Source organism: Morone saxatilis, unplaced genomic scaffold (genome assembly GCF_004916995.1).
Source record: "Morone saxatilis isolate NCDOM2014 unplaced genomic scaffold, NCSU_SB_2.0 Contig11, whole genome shotgun sequence".
Lineage (NCBI taxonomy): Eukaryota > Metazoa > Chordata > Actinopteri > Moronidae > Morone > Morone saxatilis.
In genome coordinates, this window is record NW_023339663.1 from 12,429,138 (window position 1) to 12,440,204 (window position 11,067).

Here is an 11,067-nt window from a genome sequence, read left to right on the forward strand (position 1 = left end):
ATGATCACAATGGAGGAGCGGGAACTAGAGAATAGATGGCATTTTTGTTGAAAAATGAAAAATAATCAATTATCCAAATAGTTGGTGATTAATTCTCTGTCCATTTGCTCATCTTTTCAGCCAAAACACACACACATACAGTTTTCATGCAGAGGGCTCTTTGGCTCTTGTCCTCCCTTACTAAGCACAGTTGGAGGTATTGATCAGTGCAAAAAAAGCTTATGTACAGCATATTTTTATGTTTTGCACTGCAAATTACTACTGTGGTAGTGATGGAGATCTGCTCTGAATATGGAGTTAATAAAGTAGTTTGCTGATCGGGCATTTGTTTTTTGTTTTTTTAACAAAATAAAAACACAAATATAAAGATGCAGCCAGAATACAGAAAAAGGAAATTACAAAATAGAAAATCAGAACAAGACTTGCTCATAGATGTTGAGAAGAGAAATGAGGCTGAAATGGATCCTTCATTTTCCGTACTAAGGTTGTCAGAGTGGAGCAAACAAACAAACAAAAAACCATCTCATGTTTCTATGACAGACGTGTGCACGCTCCTGAAATCTAAAAATGAAATCCCAGAGGCGCTCTCACTCCTGGAGTCACAGCTGAAACACGGATCCTACAGAGATGAAACCTCAAGGGACAGAAACAGTCAGCGAGTCGGATCAAAAAGGGAGTCGATTATGAGAGGGTGGGGGATGAGGCATACTAACCAAGCTGAAGCAATGCCAAAAGAAACACTCCAGAGCTGGAGAGGAAGAGGAGAGAGCTGAAAAATCAACCTGAAGGAGTAGCTGATGGCCCAGGGGGTGGCTGGCCTCCTTCGTGCCTGAGCAAACACCTACAGATTCCCCATCATCCCCTGCAGTGCCAGATCAAAATCAACAGTCCCTCTTACTTTCTACTCTTCTTTCATTTTTGCATAAATCCCTCTCTCTTTTTCTTTTAAAGCAGATTTTTAAAAACCCAAACAGTAAAAAAAAAAAAAAAAGGGAGAAAAATCAACTTGTGAGTTCAGAGAGAAAAAATAGCAACTCCCACAATCCACTCCAGCCCCAGGACAGTTTGAAATAAATGAGCATTTAGTACTGTTCCCTTTAGCAAGAAACACTGAGGAAAAAACTGATTTAGTTCTCCCCCAAATTCTGCAGTGTCATTCCAGTGCACCACAGCAAAGATAACTGATACTGAAAGGTACAAAATGTGGCTTGGCCACAGCTAATATGGAGATACAGGAACATTTTCTCAATCTGAAAAGACAGTAATGCAATCATAATTATGTAATGATTATAAAGAAAAATTACAACCGAGCTGTGCTGAGACCCAGTGCCAGAGACTCAGCCAAGGTGAAGGTAAGAAACAGGATGACATTTTTACAGATGCTGTAGAGAAAGAATAAGATCCCCTACTTGTCTTTTGGCTTTTGCTCTTATAAACTCCTACTGGGGCTCCTCTAAAAGGCAGATGTGTTAGACTGTCAGATCAATCAGTCCTGCACTTTGTTCTCTGCTTCTCCATCGTCTCGTACTCATATACACCCATGCAGGAACATGCATATACACACAAAGTCCTTGGAAAACGTCCAGAGATGAACAGTTTGGCCTGTTTCCCTGTTGCCAGTCCCATCTATATTGATGAGACAACAGGAGCACCAGGAAACCACAAGGAAATGAATCATTCAGGCCATTATCAATGAAAAATCACTTTAAGATTATGCTCCGCCTGGAGACAATGGCGGCCACATTACAGGTGACAAATCTGATCACTACAGGTTGAATGATTGTGTGTGTGTGTGTGTGTGTGTGTGTGTGTGAGTGTTTTCTACTGAACGGCTGATCTGGTTACCTTTTGTACACCATTAACTGCTGTTAAAGGTTTGACCTCCGACCTGCAGAATTTATCCACAAGGCTCATTCATCCAAACAGACAGACTTCACCCTTGTTACACTTCCACCAGGAAATTGCTTTTTTTTCAGTATGTCTCTAATACTGTGGGATTCCCGCTGTATTTCAGATGATAAAGAGAGCCAAGGTCTTGACGTAGCCTCCAGGCTGGTGGCCGCTCCACTAGCTTCTCCAAGTCACTGAAATGTCTAATTAAGGGGGGGTTTTTTAATCAAGCTTCCTGAAAAAGTGTTCCTGATGTTTAAGGCCTCAGTGAGCTATGTTTCTCCCTTATCATTAACATGCTTGTAATGCTTTATTTTCAACCTTTTGATTCCAACTGCAATATCTGCTGTCTGAAGCTGTCTACGCCTTGTATCTCTCTGTCCTGCTATTGTTAAAACAAATCCATCATCGCAGCTACAGCCACTCAAAGTCTGTTGAAATGCTGATAGCTAACCTGCGTTTGGAGCTTGATGGACATTTCTTTGTAAAAGGCTTTAAACATATCTAATAAATAACAATATTACATCCTGTTTGAAAAGATTCACTGTCCCTGTCTAGACTGCAACAGATTGTTGAGCAAGGTTATGCTGTAGAGCTGGATTTGTTTGTCAATGTGATTTTGAATGACGTTCACTTTCTTAACAAAACCCAGACGTTTTACTCTTTATTTCGATATGTAAAAAATACATTATTGTAACGTTGAAAAAGCAAACAGTGTTTACATAAGAGCTAAAATGCCTCTTGAGTTATCTTTCTTCCCACCTGATTAACCTCAGATTTCAGAACGGTGGTCGGCTACTATCTGAGGAAGTGGGAGGGTAAGATAAAAGAAAAGAAAAATGAAAGAAATGTAGTTACACGTTCTCTCTTTTTCCCCTGCTTCCTGTTACAGCGGGGTGTCTGCAGCCAGTAGCCCAAGACCCGATAAACACAAATAACCACCTTGTTGCCTGGCTGCCTATACATCTGCATTCAAACAGATAAGGCAGGTATTTGACCAACCTTTATGTCTGCTCCAGCTCCATATAGACAAGCACACACAAGCACACACTCACATCCTCCTGACCTGCCCTCCCACATGTGTGCACACATGAAAGCACCATCCAACACAACACAGTTGCTAATCATAGAAACAAAGGGAGGTTCCAGTCAGCAGGCTTTCCCATTGATCAGCTATAGAAGGCAGTGGGGAGGGACGGCAGTCAGCTTTGTTAAACCAGGAAGAAGTTACAGCTCAATAGCAGGTAGAGGACAGAAGTCAAACACATCAACAAAGCCCCATGTGTCTGTCTGTCTGTCTGTCTGTCTGATATCAGACCTTCACACTGACGATGGCCTGTTGCAGCACGCCACTGAAAAGCTCTTCATGTTTTTAAATAAACATCTTCCCTCAGTTAGAAGCCAGAAGGAGGAAGCGGATGTCTGGCGCTTCACTGGAAACCAAAACTCTTCATTCACTCCGAATAAAAGATGAGTCTGCTTCATAAATCTTCTTCTTTCTTGTCGGATTTGACAAGGACACAATGGAAAAATAAATGTAAACACAGGTGTTGTACAGTTGCAGCACCTGTGACACCCTCAACTTATGAACCGACAACAGAATAACTGAATCTCATGACAGACATTTGCCTCTGGTCATCTTCTCAGTTCTGGTTTCCATTCCCTCCCTGTGAGCTCAGTTCAACCCTGTTGGCTTTTTTCTATTCAACAGTCTGCAGGCAGAGATCTCCTGGCGGCCGGGTCGAGGCTGTTTGTAAAGAAGTGCAGCATCAAGCATTCTGTCAAACACATCCCAGGCTGCAGGTCAGACTAGCACACAGGCGCGCTACAAACAAGAGCAGGCAGAGGAGAGGAAAGGTGGATTTATGAGAGAGATCTGTGATGTATACACACGCAAATACATCATGCATTCGAAACATAAAACAAATTTCCCCAAACACATGACCCCATCTCTTTTTCTCTCTTTCTCTTTCCCCTCCTGTCCTCCCAGATGTATTTGCTGGGTCAGTTCGAGCCTGAAAATGTCCAGAATAACAGAAAAACCTACAGCTTTCATCACACATCAACCAGCTTCACTCTTCAAACATCAAAATGATGCATAATGGAGGCGGTTTGTGTTTGATGTATGCGCATGCATGAAAGTGTGTGTGAATACAAAGAAGGCCGGCATGCAGAGATGTGATGCGTGTGCGAACATGCACAGGTATGTGTTTGATCGTTCTGCAGTATTAAAAGATCTCCAGACACGTTTTAAAACCTATAGTAATACTCTGCTTGGAGTAACAATGTGTCTGATGTGGTTTCTCCATAAAAAATTAATTAACTAGTTTCATATTCTTTTACATCTCCTTCCCCCTTATTGAAAGGTCCATAATCTATAAATATGCAAATATTATTCATTTCCGACATTTGACTTCTCGACACAAGATGTCTCTTACTTCACTCTCACTTTATGTGCACTGGAGGTTTTAAGCTGCTCGTACCTAATCGTCGCCTTAAACTCGGATTTAAGGTTTTTTCACACTTTTTTATACTCTTTTCCTCCTTCAGCAGTTGAATGTGAGAACAATCTACTAGTGTCAAACTCTGCACATACATAATTCTGCATAGTGAAGGTCAAACATCCAAAAGTGAAGGAACAATAAGCAACACATTTTTGAAGGGATTTTAAAAGGTCACAAATGAAATTTCTGTCATGTTCAGACTGTAGCCGTTGGGAGAACAACTTTCGGTCCACACCATGCATTCAGTAAGACAAAAACACAGCTCCCAAACAACCCTGAACACCTAATTTTTTATTAGTCCTACACTTATGTAACGTGTCTGCTGCATGTAACACTCCTGCATTATCATCTGATTCGTGTGATGAGCATTAAAATAAGTGCGGCTTTGTTTTGGTGTGAACTTGTTTGAGGCACTGATAAGATGAGATATGATACATTCAGGCTTATTAGATGCTACAACAATGCACAGACAGCATAAAATCAATTAAGAATCAAATGTAATAATATTAATCAGCAATTACTTTAATAATCATTTATCATACATCGCTACGTCTGAACGCAACCTCAGTGACACATTGTTTGTACACAATGATGCAAAAAAACAGTGTTGGTTTTTTTTGTTTGATTGGAAGGAAAGCTCTCTCCAGCAGTGGACACAATTATTATTGTCAAAACTTCCAAAGGAATACAACCCCAACATTTTCTTTACATTTCACCAATGACTGCTTTGTCAAGCAGGTGCAGAACAATGGCAGTTTTTCAGCTAGGTTTGCTTCATTAGGTAAGAAGAGGCAGATATCTTTGACAAGGGGACTTCTTAATCTTAACAAGGTGCACACTGAAGAAGCTCATATTATCCTGTTTCTGGTGTTGAACACGGATCATGAAACAAAACAAACCAAAAATATCAGAATACAAGTGGATGTAGTAACAAGACGAGGCGGAAAGTCTGGATGTGTCTCCAGCGTGTAACAGCAAAGCACACCGAGACAGGGAATTAAGTGAAGTTGACAACTTGAAATATTAGAGCCTCTCTTGAACACTGTGTACTATGTGTGTGTGTGTGTGTGTGTGATGAAGTGGTAGCAAGGACAAACTGTTCTCTCCACCATTATGGTGCTCACTGGTAACACTGGAGTGGGGGTAGGATGCACTGGAGGGTCCTCAGAGTAATAAGTAGCAGCAGGCTGAGTGCCTACTTACTTATTATGGAAAGGTGCAGCAGGAAAGTGAATTACAGCTGTTTGGCGACACCTCGGATAGACTGAGCGTTAAAACTACATGACATCATTACACTGCATGGCTGCTTTAAACACAAGAGTGAGGTCACCGCTGGGATGTAAGAAAACCACAAACAGGTTGGGTAAAAATGAAAGTGAATACCAGTCTGATGATTGATGGATCCATCTAATTAGTTGATCAATATGAGATTTAAGACAGGCCGTGAGTCCAGCAGTGAGTGGTCTGGTCTGAGAGCATGTGTGCTGACCACACTCTCCATTTAATCTAAACTGACAAGATGAGTAAAGCTGCTGGGGAGCCACGTCCTCTATTGACAGCTGGGAATAAATGCATCAAAAACAACAAACAGCCCACTGGAGAGTTATGTGTTGACTTCCAGAAAAATGCCTTTTGTTTGAAACTGAATGGTTATCAAATCATAAGATGTTGTGGCTGCTGGAGAAACTTGGGATGCTGTTACATAATGTAAGTGTCATGTAAGAGGAGAAATTTCTCTGAGCTTCTTCTACAACCTTTATGTCTACTGGTAACTAGCCATGCAGGTGGTTGTGTATGCTCAAGAAATAGTATAAAATACTCACGCACTTCTTATTTGGTGAGCATGGACGAGGGGTATACAATAAAAGTTGTGAAATAATTGCCAAAAAATAACTACTTTGATGCTTTGATGCCTCCAAAGCAAATTCAGTTTTTGGACCTCAGTATTTCTAAAATTCTAACTAAATTCTGTGAGTACCACAAACATGGGCATATGAAGCCCAAACTATCTGCATGGCTAGATAACACTAGAGGTACAGTAGGTTGGTGAGGGTGACGATTGTGGGTGAAATGATCCTTTAATAGTTCCCTGCATCCTAGTGAATATTTAATACAGGTCTGAATGTGACCCCCCCTCATGGATTTGGGTAGAAAACCGTGCTGAACTAGAAACATAGTAGCTATTTACACACATGCTGTATAATAAGAATCGTGTATTTATTTTGATTATGGCAGAATCTATTTTAATCACTGTGATAAAAAAAAGAGCAGCACCCGTAACTAACTGATTCTACTTATTCTCATTTCTTCTTTATCCAACTCTCTGCATCAAAGTCCCCACAAACTCAATAAGTTTTATGAGAAGTTAGTAAAATGTTTCCAATTACTAAGCAGAAAATAAACTCCAAATAAAGGCAAAGGAAAGCAAAGCTCAACGAGTGACACCCAAGGGACACAAATGACTTTATTGAAATATAAATCAATGTGCCTCAAAAGGCAATAATACACTGATTCACAAATGCTGCCTATTCATGCACTACATTGCATGTTTAGGAGTTTCACTGAACCTGAAACTATGACTCATCTTTTTGTAAAATCATACAATGGGAAAAAAGATTATAAAAATCTCTACACTCGCTTGACACAGTGCTGGAAGTATTGATCTTCACTTTGAAGGCAGAGAAAGGCTACTGATTGAATATAACATCATTTCTCTGTTCACTTTGATGTTACGAGTCATGACTGACACCTTTATCATTAGTGCCTCAGTATTCCTGACAACAACCATATCTGGGTTTACTTCATTTATATTCAACACATCTTTAGTCTGTTCATCGAAATGACGGTTCTCAACCAACACTGCGTTCACTTTGAAGTACGAGCCTATACGTGTGCACGTGTTTGTCTGTGTGTGATTGTGCCTTAAGACCTGTTGCCAGGATACTACCTAAGCCTAGTAAGCCAGTTAATTAATGATGATGCACACTCCCTTGCTGCAGAGCAGAACCCAGCAACAGAACAATTAAATCAAACATTTTCACCTCTTTGTCTTCATCTACCACCAGAAGAGCTGCTGCTCTCCTCGTATTCCTCAAGATTTCCAACAACCAGTTTAGATATGCTGAGATAACTTCCTAGAAGAGGCCTAATAGCACTGTACTTTAAAGAGACAATTTGATTTTTTTTTATTTCCCTTTCCTGTAGCAAAGAAGCACAAACACACAGGCTTAATGAGAAAATATGATTCTGTTTTTGTATTTAGAGTCAAGCTTCAAGACAGAACGCCTACAGCCATGCTAGCAGGCCTGTGAGGCTAAGGCACAGCGGTGCTTTGAGCTGAATGCTAACGTCAGCAAGCTAACAATGACAGTGCTTTGCTGGTGTTTAGTAAGTTTACTGTAACGTTACGTTCACTGTCTTGGTTTAGAATGTTAACAGGCTAATATTGGCTAATTAGGTTCAGCTGAGGCTGATGGGAATGTCATTAGTTTTGGAGGTAGAAAGTGTCAATTCACCTAAGATACTTTGAAGAATATCCTAAAATAAATTAAAACTTTGACCTACTGGTAGCGAAATGAAATGACATCTTAGTTTAGTCAGTAGGATTCATTCTCTGGGGAACATGGATTCCTTGGGAAGAACATTTTGATGGTATTTTATCCAAAGCTGTTTGAATTAATTTGGAAACAAAGCAGAGAAACAAACCAACCAACAGGGCGATCATCCAGAGAGGCATGCTGGGTAGCATAGCATAAACAAGCTGGTTACCAACTTTTACTTCCGATGTGCACCTATGCCTTTCTCACACACACACACACAAATCACACACACACACACACAACACACACAAACACACACAGAAGACATTGAGAGTCTCCCAATATAACCCACCAAACAACAACCCTACCAAACACTTTTTGGAGCCCTGCTTTCAAACAACACACACACCACACACACACACCCACACACACACACACACACACACACACACACACACACTCGGGCAGATTAGTGCAGAATCTGCTGACGGTTGGGGCAGGAAATGCTGCCTCACAACAAACACCAAGAATACCATCTTAAGCCGTCTTTGTTACGGCACAGTCTGTAGATTTGGGATGTTGGAGTGTTACTTTTAGAGAGGCTGTACAAAATCCACATTCATCTTCTACCACACAACCAGGAGAGCGGGGGAGGGAGAAAAAGAGAGGAGTAAATCCTCCTCTGGAGCAAAGGGAGGAAAGGAGAGGGAAATGGCAGAGTGATAAAGAGAAAAAGGAGATAGAAGGCATCAAAATATAATGTGAGTTACTGAATGATGCCTGCGATATTTCTTTCTGATGGATTTACATAATCACATAATTTATCCGAGGTTTCTCTCAGGGGAAGAGAGGCGGCTTGTGTATTCGTGTGTGTGTGTGTTTGGACACTTGGATCAGTTCCGAGTTTAATTCGTGGAGATGCGAGGTGAACGGTAATTTGTACTGCATGTCAGCCGCTGACAGCTGCAGCGGCCCTTTGGCTCACTCTACCACATCGCCTCGTTTATTGGCCAAAAACCCGGCAGGGCGGTGTGATTCACCGCCAACAGGTAAACCTGCTGGTAATATAGGCCTCGTGCAGTCTGCAGCCTCTGAGTCTGCACGGCTCTGCGTCATCTTTTGTCACCAAAATCACCTCTCCAGGAAGTGACTGCGGCTGGCTGCGTGTCTGCTCAGCTAAAGAGTTACAGCAGGGGTGCGGGATGACTGTAAGCCTTTGGTATGGGGCGAGGAAGACCAAGATATCTGTAGGATTAGTCTCTGTTGGCCCACACGACTCAAGCTCACACAAAATGGTGAGACAGATCCATTGATATGCACAAGAATGAGGTGAAACATGTCTGTGTGTCTCTGAGTGTGTGTGTGTGTGTGTGTGTGAGGAGGAGGTACAGCCAGGCCTGGGCTCATCACTGATTGCTCTGTGCAGGATGTAAAGATTACGCCTTCTCTTGCTGTGATCGTGATGATGAAATCCCACAATACCAGTCATCACACAGAGATCCTTAACGACGTCCCACAGTGGCCACACACACACACACACACACACACACACATATAAACCACATACACACCCGCGCGAGTGCACACACAGGTTGAGGATTCGTTGCCACCTTCCTCATTAGCTGAGTTCACCAACATGGCAGGAAGCTCAACATAAAGGTTTCAGGGTTCAACGAAAACTACATTCACATGCAGAAAGATCAGTTAGCAATTTAAGGTCGCGTCACTGCAGGATATCAGAGGGTCGTGTAAACAATTTAACCAAAATGAGATCGAAACTTGAACATGGATACACAGCACTAAACCAGTTGTAGCAAATATTCCCCTTTCACCATGCACCACAAGGACTATTTAACACTCACACACATTGAGCCAGAGAGGGAGAACTCTTTCCTCCTCTAAAATTAGGGATATATTAGTTTAACAGAGTCTTAAAGCTATACAAAGCAACCTTTTGTGTGCAAATACACTCATCTAATAAACTAAATCACAGATCAGAGCTGTGAAAAGCATCCCACCTAACTGAGTCTGTTGATTCATCTTATTTACCCAAAGCCAAGCTCCCAGACACTTCCCCATACACCACATGCTGCGTTTTCTCCTATTAAAACCAAATGTAAAACCAAAGAGTGTGAAGAATATATTTTTCCAGCCCAGTTCAATCTGTGAGGATTTTAAACGTGTTTAACAACGTTTTCTGCAGTTTAGAGCTCTTTACAAAGAGTGAGTCACTTCCATCGCCAGAGTCTCCAGATGGGCAGCTGGTCTCAGCCACATTATCTGGTTCTTGGCACCACTGTGTGGATGGTTCTCTTCTGCTAGTAAGATATGTTTCCAAACCCTGACTCAGCAAAGGTTACAGTACTAAACCTCTGCCCACCAGCATCATTTGCCCTGAACCTCATCTTACTGTTGCCTCGCTTTATATTTTTCCAATTTAGAGTTTCTGTTGATGCTTGGTGCAAACCTAAAATACAAACATATCATCTCAAGAAAAATAACAGTTTAAAGTCTTATAACAAGTAGAACTGAACCCAAAATCTAAAAATCTTGGGTAAGTACCATTAGCTAGAAACAGGCAGGTTAATGGTCTAATGGTTAATGGTTAAGGGTTAATGGTTAGATATAGTTATGTTATGTTATGTGATTTAGGTGAGATTGGAAATGTGGCTCATATCATGTTTTATCTTTTTGATAAAATAGCTATTATATTCATATATTAATTATAAAAAACAACAACCTTGAGCTGTGTTTAGGATGGGAACCTGTTTTGTGGTTTGCTCCTTGTTTGCAATGTTACATTACATTTATATTGCGTTTTATCCGGACTCCGAACTGCATGAAACAATAAATAATATAACTAACAAACTAACACTGCACTGATGATGTTTTCCTGAGTCTGTGTGCCAGGTGCACAAAGATGCATCAGGTTCGGTGAGATAACAGACGGTAAGACACTGCACAACTACAGCCTGACCATTTTGTCAAATCAGCTCGAGGCACCGATCAAGAATGTGCACTGACCTTTGCTCTCTGACCCCTGTGGTTACTTACCATTCCCCTGTAACTATACGCTCCCACACATACAGGCCCTAACACATGTCCTCTCTTTCTCTCCCTCACACACACACACA

General features: G+C 41.3%; 1 protein-coding gene across 1 annotated transcript in view; it reads right to left on the minus strand.

Moving 5' to 3' along the window:
• Window positions 1–11,067, minus strand: part of fam189a1 (family with sequence similarity 189 member A1) — a 91,818-nt gene that overhangs the window by 79,614 nt on the left and 1,137 nt on the right. The gene's annotated exons all lie outside the window — the stretch shown is intronic.